Source organism: Schistocerca piceifrons, chromosome 3 (genome assembly GCF_021461385.2).
Source record: "Schistocerca piceifrons isolate TAMUIC-IGC-003096 chromosome 3, iqSchPice1.1, whole genome shotgun sequence".
Lineage (NCBI taxonomy): Eukaryota > Metazoa > Arthropoda > Insecta > Orthoptera > Acrididae > Schistocerca > Schistocerca piceifrons.
This window is the reverse complement of record NC_060140.1, coordinates 107,190,456-107,204,136: the sequence shown is the minus strand read 5'-3', so window position 1 is coordinate 107,204,136 and position 13,681 is coordinate 107,190,456. Positions and strand designations below refer to the sequence as shown.

At 43.2% G+C, this 13,681-nt stretch overlaps 1 protein-coding gene across 1 annotated transcript in view; it reads right to left on the bottom strand.

The window, feature by feature from the left end:
* Nucleotides 1-13,681, bottom strand: part of LOC124789837 (26S proteasome regulatory subunit 8) — a 32,662-nt gene that overhangs the window by 5,662 nt on the left and 13,319 nt on the right. The window lies entirely within an intron of this gene.

Here is a 13,681-nt window from a genome sequence, read left to right as displayed (position 1 = left end):
AGAGAATACAGTGTCTCTACAAGGTCAGCATTGTCATAAGAGTTTTGACACGTTAGTGACAGTCTATGGTCTGATGCCCTTGCTGACACTACCCCTCCTGACCCCTCGTCTCACTCCACCACCTCCTCCTCCTCCTCCTCTTCCTCCTGACTGAATTTGCGTACCCCTTCATTTCACATTCGAGTGGGATAACAGTTTTTTCTAAACATTTACGTAGCGTTTACCTAAGGCAGAATGTGGGTACCATTCCATTATTTACCAAGCTGGATGTCGGAAACTGCTTAAAGCCCAATCAAGGATGGCCATCTCACTAGCTCTTGTTGTTAATCTGTGAGACTGATTCAATCTAGGGCAGGCTCTCCTCCCAGAATACTGGAAGAAGCATGTTAACACACTTTGCTATCCAAGCAAATCAAAAAATCAAGGTGCGCAAGCACTCCAGTACCTAGCCTCAAAGATTATCTCTCTTTCGTAAATTCAGAATAAAAACACAAGGTCTCACTTAGCTAGTATCCTAGCTGTGCCAGTTCATAAAACAAAAACACCGGCAAACTCCTTTACTGTTGATGCTATCTGCCTTGCAGTCTTCATAGAATTTGAAGTCCTGCTACATTCAAGAAAAAGTTGAAGAAATTCCTCCTGTCATCTTCAATGCACTTTTCCATAACTGATGTATATGGCCAGTTTTCCCTTGCATCAAAAAGCAAGGCTAACGTTCCTGTCTTCTCCCACTTATGCTTCTTTTCCTTTCTCTATGAATCAACACCATATCCTCCCTTATGTTCTTTAACAGTGTGTTATCACTTTCATCTTCCCTTCCTTGCCCATCTCTTTCTCCTTGCCCACTGCTCCTAGCATTCACAATTAAAAATCTACCCTATTGTAACCGCCCCCCCCCCTTTCAAAAAAAAAAAAAAACATGTGTGTATGTTTTTCTTATCCGTGTTACTGTAATTTGTATTTTTCTAAATTTAGTATAACATACTTACTGTAATACACACACACACATCAAAAAAGTTTTCCATCACCCCAGTTCCCAGAACTCCTGAAGACAGACATTGACTGTGAATATTGTATCACAAACACAGTGCTTTTGACTGTTCAGAGATGTCAGTAAACCCACCCTAAGATGTACACAACCATGCATGAGCAGTACCTATTAGACTGACGGGGTCAGACAGCCGATCAGCTCCAGTCATTCCACCAAGGAGGTGGTACACAGCTCGGGTTGTCTGTAGTTCAACCATGCCTAGACAGTCAATACCATGGTTTGATTGCATCCGCCTTGTTACTTTGTGTCAGGATGGGCTCTCAACAAGGGAAGTGTTGTCCAGGTGTGTCTGAGTGAACCAAAGTGATGATGTTCAGACATGGAGGAGATACAGAGAGAATAACTGTCAACGACATGCCTCGCTCAGGCCGCCCAGGGGCTATTACTGCAGTGGATGACTGCTACCTACCGATTATGGCTCGGAGGAACCTTGAGAGCAACGCCACCATGTTGAATAATGCTTTTCGTGCTGTCACAGGACATCGTATTATGACTCATGTGGGACCGATGTACATCACTGGTGGTCGTGGAAGGCACCATAACAGCTGTACAATATGTGAATGCCATCCTCTGACTAATATGGCAACTATGTTGGCAGCATAATGGCGAGGCATTCGTCTTCGTGAAGGACAATTTGCGCCCCCATCGTGCACATCTTGTGAATGACTTCCTTCAGGAAAACGACATCGCTCGACTAGAGTGGCCAGCATGTTCTCCAGACATGAATCCTATCAAACAAGCCTGGGATAGATTGACAAGGGCTGTTTATGGACGACGTGACACACCAACCACTCTGAGGGATCTATGCCGAATTGCCATTGAGGAGTGGGACAATCTGGACCAACAGTGCCTTGATTAACTTGTTGATAGTATGCCAGATGAATACAGGCATGAATCAATGCAAGAGGATGTGCTACTCAGTATTAGAGGTACTGGTGTGTACAGCCATCTGGACCACCACCTCTGAAGGTCTAACTGCATGGCGGTACAACATGCAATATGTGGTTTTCATGAGCAATAAAAAGGGCGGAAATAATGTTTATGTTGATCTCTATGTGAGGCAATACTGACCCTATGACTTACCTTAGAAGAAAGATTAAGGAAAGGCAAACCTACATTTCTAGCATTTGTAGGCTTAGAGAAAGCTTTTGACAAGGTTGACTTGAATACTCTCTTTCAAATTCTGAAGGTGGCAGGGGTAAAATACAGGGAACGAAAGGCTATTTACAATTTGTACAGAAAGCAGATGGCAGTTATAAAGAGTCGAGGGACATTAAAGGGAAGCAGTGGTTGGGAAGGGAGTGAAACAGGGTTGTAGCCTCTCCCCGATGCTATTCAATCTGTATATTGAGCAAGCAGTAAAGGAAACAAAATAAAAGTTTGGAGTAGGTATTAAAATCCATGGAGAAGAAATAAAAACTTTGAGGTTCGCCGATGACATTGTAATTCTCTCAGAGACAGCAAAGGACTTGGAAGAGCAGTTGAACGAAATGGACAGTGTCTTGAAAGGAGGATATAAGATGAACATCAACAAAAGCAAAACAAGGATAATGTGTAAATGTGTTTTGCTATTTGGGGAGCAAAATAACTGATGATGGTAGAAGTAGAGAGGATATAAAATGCAGACTGGCAATGGCAAGGAAAGCGTTTCTGAAGAAGAGAAATTTGTTAACATCGAGTATTGATTTAAGTGTCAGGAAGTCATTTCTGAAAGTATTTGTATGGAATGTAGCCATGAATGGAAGTGAAACGTGGACGATAAATAGTTTGGACGAGAAGAGAATAGAAGCTTTCGAAATGTGGTGCTACAGGAAGAATGCTGAAGATTAGATGGGTAGATCACACAGCTAAGGGGGAGGTACTGAATAGAATTGGGGAGAACAGGAGTTTGTGGCACAACTTGACTAGAAGAAGGGATCGGTTGGTAGGACACGTTCCGAGGCATCAAGGGATCACCAATTTAGTAATGGAGGGCAGAGTGGAGGGTAAAAATTGTAGAGGGAGACCAAGAGATGAATACACTAAGCGGATTCAGAAGGATGTAGGTTGCAGGAGGTACTGGGAGATGATGCAACTTGCACAGGATAGAGTAGCATGGAGAGCTGCATCAAACCAGTCTCAGGACTGAAGATCACAACCACAACCACAACCACAACAACAACAACAAGTATTCCAATTTTCTGTACAGGTTCCAGAACCAAAGGGATGCAAAACTTTTTTCAATGTGTGTATAATATAATTGTATGGATAAAAATTTTACTCACCATGCAGTGGTAGGAGGACGCACATATAAAGGTACCTAAATCTACAAGATTTTGGAGCCAGTTGCACCTTCTTCTGGCAAAAAGGTTGCTGGGGAATGAAGAGGGTTGAAGGAAAATGACTGGTGGAGCTTTAGGAAATGAGCAGAGTTCGGAAAAGTCGCCCAGAACTCCCGGTCAGGGAGACTTACCAGACAGGATAAGAAGGAAAGAAGTCATGCTATTTTTAAGAAAAAGTATAGGAAGTCTCCCCTGACCTGGGGTTCTGGATTACTTTTTGAAACCCTTCAACCATTCAGTCAGAAGACGCCACTGGCTCTGAAAGCATGCAAATTTGAATACCTTCATATGTGTTTTCTCCTGCTACCACTTGGCGAGTAGATTTTTTTTATCAATCCACTTACATTATATTTTCATTGATTTACTGTAATACATGCAATGTAAAATATGTAGAATGCCGGGTTAGATCTCAGAGGGGGGGCCTGATGGCCCTAATATTCTCAGGTTAAATAAATCAAAAAATAAAATAAATATTAGAACGATACTTTGTCATAGGTCATACAATGATATATGCACAGACATATTTTCAGTTTCTACCAAATAAATTTTTAGAGTTTACTCTTCTCAGAAAATTACTCTATTAATTTATGTGTGTGTGTGGGCACATGCACGCTCGTGCACACGCGCACGTGAAATGAAAAAGGAAATGATTGTATGGCACTGTTGGCCAGGAGGCCCCATGCGGGGAAGTTCGGCCGCCGTATTGCAAGTTCTTTTTAGTTGACGCCACTTCGGCGACTTGCATGTGTCAACGATGATGAAATGATGATGAAGAACACACAACACCCAGTCATCATGAGGCAGAGAAAATCCCTGACTCCCACGGGAATCAAACCCGGGACCCCACGCGCAGGAAGCGAGAACGCTACCGCAAGACCACGAGCTGCGAACGCACGTGCACATGTTTGCATCTGAAGGGTGCCCGATGGCGAGGTAATCAGCACACGGTCACTATTTATCACGTGCACTCTCACATGCACTAAAACCAATTAGGAGGGAAGAGAGCTAATTGAGAAATTAAAACACAGAGAAAACAAAGCACAGGGAAATGTGACTGGCTGACCACTTACAAAAATCTAGGGAGCCAGCCAGCCTCTGACACATTAAAAACATCTTCCTACAATCTTGTTAAAAATATTGGACAATTCACAGAACTTTAAAACCCTAACCACATTTGTCTGATCACACACAAATCCGTCGCAGTCCACTGATTGGCAAATAAAATGCAGTACAATAAAATGTGGCACACTGTGATGTGCATGCCACAAGCACCACACATTGGAGGGTTCTCTAGCTGGAGTAAGAATCCATGTGTCATAGGGCTATGGCCTATGTTAAGATGAGTAAGAACGACTTTGTTCCGCCGACGTGGCTGGAAGGAGGTATTCCATGGCTAAGTTGTGGCCTTGACAACACGGAGCTTGTTAACAGTCACTGCCAGCCACTCATCTTCCCAACAATACACGACATTGTACCTCAACAGCGAGGTGGTGGCATGCAGGGGGATGGCACATCGAAATACCAGAGGATCACAACACACCTCCTTGGCTGCTCAATCTGCCCTTTCATTCCCCGCAGTTCGAATGTGCCCAGGTACTTAGCAGAAAGTCACCTCCCTTCCCAAGTTGCTGTAGTTGTAGGATGGCATCCTGGATATTCTGTGTTACTGTACCTGCTGGGTACAAACATTGAAGAGAGTAAAGGGTGCTCAGGGAACCTGAGCAGATGAGAAATTTAACACCACGAGAACATCTCATCCGCTCCAGTGCTCGCAGACCTTGAGGACATGATCCAGGAAAACGATGGAGCAGCCAACAGAGTCCCCTGCTTCGACTCATCCGTAAAAATAGCTACATGGTTGTAGTACTCAGATAAAATATCAGAGAATATCACATTAAAAACGGAAGCAGGAGTGCTATCTCTCCTGTACCACACCAAATCTAAAATCACTCTGGGCCTCTCCAGTAACCAGGGCGGCAGGTGGTTGAAACCCTGGATTTGGGGTCATACTGGCTCCAAACCGAATGATTCCAGCACACACTGCACGCAGATCCCAAACAGCATCGTGGCTTGTGGATGGTTGCAAAAAAGGCATTCCAGAGGTTGACGAGTAACAGTATGATGTGCGGGTGAAGTTGGAGCTGCAAGGAATTTACACGCCTGACACACCATGACGAGCTGGTGCCGGATGGTAAGTGGCAGTTCCCCCACCTCAGCACAGATGATAGGTATGCGACTGTTGCGATAAGCACCTGTGGCCAGCCAAATCCTGCCATGATGGACAGCGTCAATGATATGCAACTGAGAGGGCTTCGCTGACCCATACACCATACAACCATAGCCCAGCTCCGAATACACAAAAGCCTGATAAAACTGAAGGAGACACACCCTCGCCATTCCCCAAGACCTGCAACTAAGGCACTTGATAATGATCAGTGCCTTCACAGTTCTGGCTTTCAGGTCTCACAGGTGTGGTAACCATGACAATTGGGAGTCAAAAATGAGACCCTGAAACCGCACTGTGTCTTTAAAATGTAGGATGCTGTCCCCCATATTCAAGGCAGGCAAATGAAAAAGATGGCAAGAACGATTAAAATGTGCGTGCGTGCGTGCGTGCGTGCGCGCGCGCACCCGCCCGCACACACACACACACACACACACACACACACACACACACACACACACACACACACACTTACTTAACTAAAAACCTGTCTTTGTAGCCCACTCCTCTAAGCGCACTGTAAGTTGCAACTGACGGCTCACTGTTGCAACACTGGAACACTGCAGGAGGAACATAAAACAGAAAAAAATTGTCTACAAATAAGGAGCATTGTACAGGACTCCTTACTGTAGATGTGACACTGTTGATGGCTATGGCAAAGAAGGTAACACTTAAAACACTCCCCTGAGGAACACCAGTTGCTCATATCGATCAGAGAGAGTGTCACCAACTCAGGTCCTAAAAAACTGCTGAGACAGGAAAGACCGTATAAAGATGGGCAGGCAGCCACAAAAGCCCCAATGATGCAGTTGTGCGAGAATACAATGTCTCCAAGTAGTATCGTATACCTTGCTTATACTGAAGAATATGCCGATACAGTGATCTTTACAGAGGAAAGCCTGCTGAATAGCTGCCTCTACAAGAGTCAGGTTGTCAACAGTGGACCGAAATCTTCTGAATCCACACTGAGAATGGCTAAGGAGTTGCCTGGTCTCTAATAACCAGACCAGACGACGGTTAACCATTTGCTCATTAATGCAGTACTCCGATAACCACTGGTACATGTGCAGTCCTTTCCTGGTTTGAGAAAAGGGATCAGAATTGCCTCCCTCCACAAGTTGGGGAAGTTGTCTGTCTGACATATTAGATTAAAACATTTGAGGAGGATTTCCTTTGATGCCACTGGCAAAGTCGAAGCATGTAGTACCAGATTTGGTTGTGACTGGGGTGCAATGTCACGAATCTCAGTCAGTGACAATTCAAGCTCCCACATGGAGAAAGGGGAGTTGTAGGCATCAGAACTGTTGGACCTGAAGTCCAACTGATCCCTCTCTAAAGTCGCACGATAGCGAAAGAACACCGGATCCTGTCTTGTATTGACAGTAGTTTGTGACAAATGTTCGGCCAGTGTCTGAGCAATGTCTCTGGGTGTTGTTTGGAGGCACCCCTGCTTCAGCACTGCTGCTATCGGTAGACGGCTGCATTTACTGGAAGTCTTCTGGATGGCTTCCCATACTTTTAGAGAAGAAGTGGAACAACTGATGAAGTCCAGGAACACTTGCCATGACCTTTTCTTACTCTCACTAACGTGTCAAGGCTTGGCCCTCACGACTTGAAAGGCCCTAAGGCTGTCTGCTGTTGTTAGCCATTTAGAATGTTGAAGAGCTGCACGCCTTTCCCAGATTGCGGAACAGCACCAAGGTAATGGTCGCCTCCTAAAATGAGCTGAGGACTGTGGGATCAAGAAGTTAGCAGCATGATGGATCACTCGTGTGATATGGTCCACCCATCCTTGGATGCTGTCACAGTGTTCAAACACAGACAGTTAGCTGAATGCATGCAGTTAGCCGTGCTGACCATCCACTTTGGGGGCTTAACTTCCAGTGGTGAGCAATTTGGTAGGTGAAGGCGGATTGGGAAGTGGTCACTGGAATGAAGGTCATCAACGACCTCCCACTGAACAGAGTCAGTGAGTGTGGGAGAACAGAAATAGAGGTCGATGGCTGAGAATGACCCAGCAGCAGTAGAGAAATGTTTGAGTACCTTGTTGAGTATGCACAGCTTGTGAGACGTTATGAGGCCCTCCAAAACCTGACCCTGAGGGCAAATGTTGGTCGAGCCTCACAGGATATGATGGGCACTGAAGTCTCCCAGGAGGAGGAATGGTAGCGGGAGTTGTGCGATAAGACACGTGAGAGCCTCAGAGTCTAGTGCATCTTGCAGTAGTCAGTGATCCTTCGACACACATGAATTTGAAGTATCTGCTTGCAGGTCAGTAGCCAAGGGGAGAACAGAACAGTGGTGTGTATTAGTGACAAACACTGTGACACCTCCCTTGGCCTTTTCCCCTGACAGGTCATCCTCATGGCATAGCGTATATCCCTGTAGCACAGGGACATCTGTATCTTTAAAATGTGTTTCTTGTAAACAAAAGCACGAGGGACGTGCCAGTGCTAGGAGTTTCAGGTCCCCCATATGAGTCCTGAACCCATTCACATTCCACTGTAATATGAAAGCCATGTCATTGGTGTGGTTTTAATATACCCCTATCTTTACACGAGGTGTTGGGGGGCGTCAAGCACTTTGAAGGGCAAGGGGGAGTGGAGGGGCTGCCTGGATCCAAGGCATCTAACTCCATGATATCCTCCTCGTCAGTCAGATGGGAAAGAATGACATCTGATGGCACTCGGGACAGCTTTTGACCCGAATGTCTTGAGCCTTTCACTGCACCCTTCCCTTCGAGGATGAGGGGGAAAGGGGGCGTTGAGAGGAACTGTGCTTTCCTTGTACCTTCTGGATGCTCGCTGCAGAACTGTTGTTGGTATTTTCTGGTGCAGCTGCCTGGACTGCTTTGTCCTTACTCTGGTGGATGCTGGCACACTAGGCATCGAGTGTGTCGAAGTGTCCGCCTTGGGAATAGGCTTCAACACCATGGAAGAATATAGGGTGGCAAAGATAGGGGGTTTCGTTGCCTTATATTCTTTTTCGGCTTCGGCATAGGAGATCTGCTTGATCACTTATCTCCTGTATTTTGTGTTCTTCAGCAAAAACAGGGCAGTCTCGGCTCCAGACTGGGTGGTTCCCAGAGCAGTCAATGGAGATTGCCAGAGACAGGCAGTCAGTCCCAGCGTCAGGAGCGGCTTTTCTGCAGTTCCCGCAGATTGCTTCACCTCCAAAACTCATGGTTGTATGGCCAAAACGCTGGCACTCATAGAACCACATAAGGTTTGGAATGTGTGGCCAAACATTAAGTAGAAGGAACCCTGCCACAAAATGTTCAGGCAGTGTTGGAGAATTGAATGTGACAATGAAAGTGGCAGTCTTTTCAGTTGCTCCATTATTCCTGCGCGTTCGTTGCTCCACATCGACTATTCCCTGGGATGCCCATTCTTGCTTCAGTTCTGCTATGTCTATGTCCATGATACCTTGGCATGTGACAACGCCCTTACTGGAGTTGAGAGAGGTGTGCATCTTAACAATGATATCATAGTCACTCAGTTTCTGCAATTTCTTAAGATGGTCTACCTGCTTTGACCTGTTACTTTCTACTAACAATGAGCCATTACGCAATCGTTTATAGATCTTAATGTTCCAGCAAGACCTTCCAAACCCTTATCGATATAGATGGGGGATACCGTTTCAAATGTCCTCTCATTCCTTTTTATCACCAGAAACACACTGTTGTTCATGATTCCACGAGGCCTGTTACTGCAGTACAAAGTATTCTTATTGTCAGGAGGACTAACCTCTCTCATTCTTTTGGATGAATGGGTGTGAATACTCCCAGGTGGTACACGTTTTCCACTGGGAGGAGGAGGAGGAGGAGGAGGAGGAGGAGGAGGAGAAGAAGAAGAAGAAGAAGATTTCGAGGGTTCCATCTTGGTCCCACAAGCAGTTAGGGAAATAAGAGTCCACTCAGACAGAGCCTCATGCCTGAGTAAGCCTTATATAACTGAGGTTCGACAGATTCCCCAGAGGTTGTCCGCTTTTTTTAATGGAGGTTTATCCTGTCCTCGCGATCCGGGTGGTCAAGCCAAGGTCCCCATTCCCTGAGACACACAACATTCCACCGCCGCACCACACAGTGGTCGCTGAAGTGTGCCCAGAGCTTACAATGATAGGGGACTGGCGGCGCTTACCAGCCCCCAGCTCAGGAATCCCGGGGTCACCAAGCCCTTACCCAGCAAATCAGTGCTGAGCCGCTGAGGGCTGGATGACAGCAGATACAGAAAGTATCTCTCCTAAGAGTCATCATAGATGCATTTTCCTCGGTTTTGCCCATTATTTGCAATTTTCTTTTTCCTATGTGTAGCTAGATCAGCCCAAACAAATACTGCCCATCATGTCTTTCATGCAATGCCCAGTATCATGGAAACAGTTTGTTTTCTGTTACAAACATAATTATTTTTAAAGTGGAACTTGTCATATCAGTTTGACAGAGTGGTCCCAAATTAGTCCAGTGCATTATTCATTTTATCAGTATTTATTAACAGTGACAGTAAAACATGATAAAAAACCAGTACTACAGCAGCAACAGCACCATTCTAGCCCTTGCTGACTGCTACAACCATCCAGCAGCAATGCTTAGTTGTTGCTGTGGTACGGTTATTCATGATTTTTTCCTCTCCCAGTAACACCTATTGATAAAATGAATATTGCAGTAAACTAATTTGGGACTGCTCTATTGAATCGGCATACAAAATTCGGTTTTAAAAATAATTTTGTCTTAATGGGAAACAAACTAATGGTTTACATCAACACTGGACATCACATGAAAGAAGTGATTAGCAGTATTTGTTTGGGATGACTTCAGATACACATAACAAAAATGAAACTGTAAATATTTGCTCAAATACCAGAGAAAATGTGCCTAATGAATCTTAGGAGAGACAACCTGTATATCAACTATTATGTAGAACTTTCAGATTCCTAGATTAGTGGAGTTAGAAAGATTGTTCTCTGATCACTGGCAGATGCCCTCCACATCGAAAAGTTATGTCATTTCTGATAACTGTACAAATCATCTGCAACTCTGTACCTGAACATAATTCATTTCGTGAAATTAGAGTACACAATGGTGGTTGTGCAGAGTTCAAATTAATTCTTTGATAGAAAGGAAGTAAGGAACACAAACATTTTTGAGATTATGCACAAGCTTATTGCTGTCTGGGTACACTATGACTTAACAAACTGTTCGGAACTGTTTCCAAAATGCTGCCTATGCTCCAATAGCTACTGATTTCTCAAAAGGAACATGGGAAATCAGCATGGGTGTTTTATCAAGTGCAGTATGTTGCCCTGTCTTCTTGTGATGACATCCTGACCGTCACACCTCAGATAGATGTAGCTAAATTACGAGAGGCTCATAAAGAGGAGGAAGCTGAAGTACATTATAGTGGTGGGAAGGGTGAAAACGAAGATTCAAATGCACCAAATTTTTCTGTAGCTGTGCAAGGACTTGACATCATTTTTGAGGATTTAAAAGAGTTCCTTTATCCTTATCATCGTGTTTATCCTATGTCAATAATTGAACAAAATAACTTGTTAATAAAAATACTGAATATTACTTTCAACTAAAATTCTATCAAATTCAAATTGTGAGTCACTGTTTCAGTATAGGTGAGCTAAAGTCTTCTTAAAGGACAAACATTTAGGTTCCAAGAGGTTCATTCTACTGCACACATTATCCAAGGTATCAACAATCCATACATATTAGTATCTGCCTACATTCTATGTGAGTTGCAATAATGCTTGTTTTACTAAAGTAAAACATGAAGCCAAATATGTCACAAGGCTGCTAAAATTATTTTTAACGATACTGAATTTATGTAGAATAGATGACAAACTGCTAAAAACAGGACTTATCATATTACATGAGCATAAGATAACCCACTTTTTTAAGAGGCTTCTTTGGAAAAATATATTTTTTATGTATTCTGACTAATCAAAATTACATACTTTTATTGACCTAAGGTATCTGACTAAAATGTTTACCATACACATATTCTAAACTTTGCCATTTATCGACAGACTGTATTTTGATAATACAAGAAGAACTAAACAAAAAGAAAATGTTTACATTAATTTTTATCTTTACTGCCTTTTTAGTTTAGGTAGCCTGTCGTCTTTGGTATCCCTTTTTTAAACCATCATCATTCTCATCATCCTAAGAGGACAGCTGTCAAACTTATACCTTCATAATCAGAAGTACTTGGCTGTTTCTTCCTAATAAGTTGCAATTTCAGAGGTTGTGGTTATGGTGGGACCTGAGTCACAGCTTTTTTTCCCTGAAAGAATAGCGGATTTTGCTTCTATACTGGTGTCAGAATGTTACAGTCTTTTGCTTCCAAACATACTATCTGTCCACTAATCTCTCATTGGCTGTTCAGAACTATCAGCTGACACAGCCCCATCATTCCCGCCATACATCACGATGAGCATCGACAACACAGCTGCACTAGCTCCAATCTAGACTTTTACCATCTCCTGTAGAAATATGTGCTATTGTTGAGTATTTGTCCAATTTTAAAGTCAGTTCGACTGTGAGGGTAAATGGATTCAGGCAAACTGCAGTTTAAACATAGTAGATGTTCATAAAAAGCCCAAGTATGCAGTGTAGATTCCAATGGTTGGCAGTACAGTGAAATTTGCTGCCTGTGCATGGCCACCCATCCCACGTTCATCGTAGTTCAACTTCTCAGCCAAGCTGGTGTGACTGCACCCCCCTGCAACCATTCCACAGTGCTGTGCTTGAGCGACAGTGAAACACACACAGCAATATCTTCTAGGGTCCAGGTCATATGCAACAACAGCAACTAGTATGTAAATAAAAGATCCCAATCACGATTCAGTACAATTCTCGAAATTTCACTCATCCCATACTCCTGTGACATCTGTCTGTGCTATTTCTACAACTGGTCTTTCTGCCATAATTTATTCTTGTGATAACAACTGCTGTCTGCTTAATGTGATTATTGTTTGTTAGACATTTCACTCTGGTTTAATTTTCTTCCTCATTTCATCTGAATGTCACCCTCTTGTTCTAAAGCTGCTAATGTTTTACCCCACAGGATTCTAAGATGTGAATAGCAACCAAATTTCTTATTTACAACCCACTTGGTAAATTGTTACAGCTCTCAGAACCAAATGAATACTGACTGGAGTTCAGAATCAGGTAATGGATTTTGAGGGACATTTTCGCCTTTGAGTGTTACCATTACTTAAAAAGCAGCATAAATGTATGTTTACAGTATCTAAGATCTACAAGAACTTTTATTGCAAACCTGTTCAAATACAAAAAAAAAAAGCTTGTTAGTTCATAGAATTTAATGCTATTTCTCTTGGGTTTCACAAAATTGTCAATTTTAAAGCACAGCATCAGTCTGTTGTGGTAACTACATCACAAGTTCTCGACTAACCCTTGCACTAGTACTGCGAGTCAAATGTCACGTGACCGTTCCGAGTAAGATCCATACTGTACAGAGCACTTTGGCATATCAGGAAATCTTGGGCCTATTCGAACACAAGTAGTTTTTGCTAAGCCCTACTCTTTGGAATTCTCCAAAATTAATTTTGTATGAAACCTCAGTGGTCAAAGCTCCCCTCCCTTAAATGTATAGTGACCCTAATGATAATCCATTGAACAATGTAAAAACGTTGACCTTACCAGCAATAGTTTAATCTGTGAATATGACAACCTTATATTTTTCCAATGATGAAAATGGGAAATAAATATTGTCTCATAATTGGATAAATACAGTATATGGTGTATGGGAATTAGCATTTGAAATGATTCCTGCAAAAGCAGTCCAGGTATCAAACACTAGTTTGAACACCACGGAGTCTGACAATGTGTGGGCATGAAAGACATGGCTTGATCTAGCCCCGCATCATCAAAGCTGGTTTCTGCAGCCTCTACGGGAAGACTTATAACTCATCAGGACCCTGGACCACAATGTTGTTTCAAATGCCTAAGAGGAGCAATGAATCAGAATAAAACATATGACTTCAGTTATATACAGATAACAACAAACTAGATATAACTGAAACAAAAACAGTACACCTGAAGCAATCTGTCACACCCAG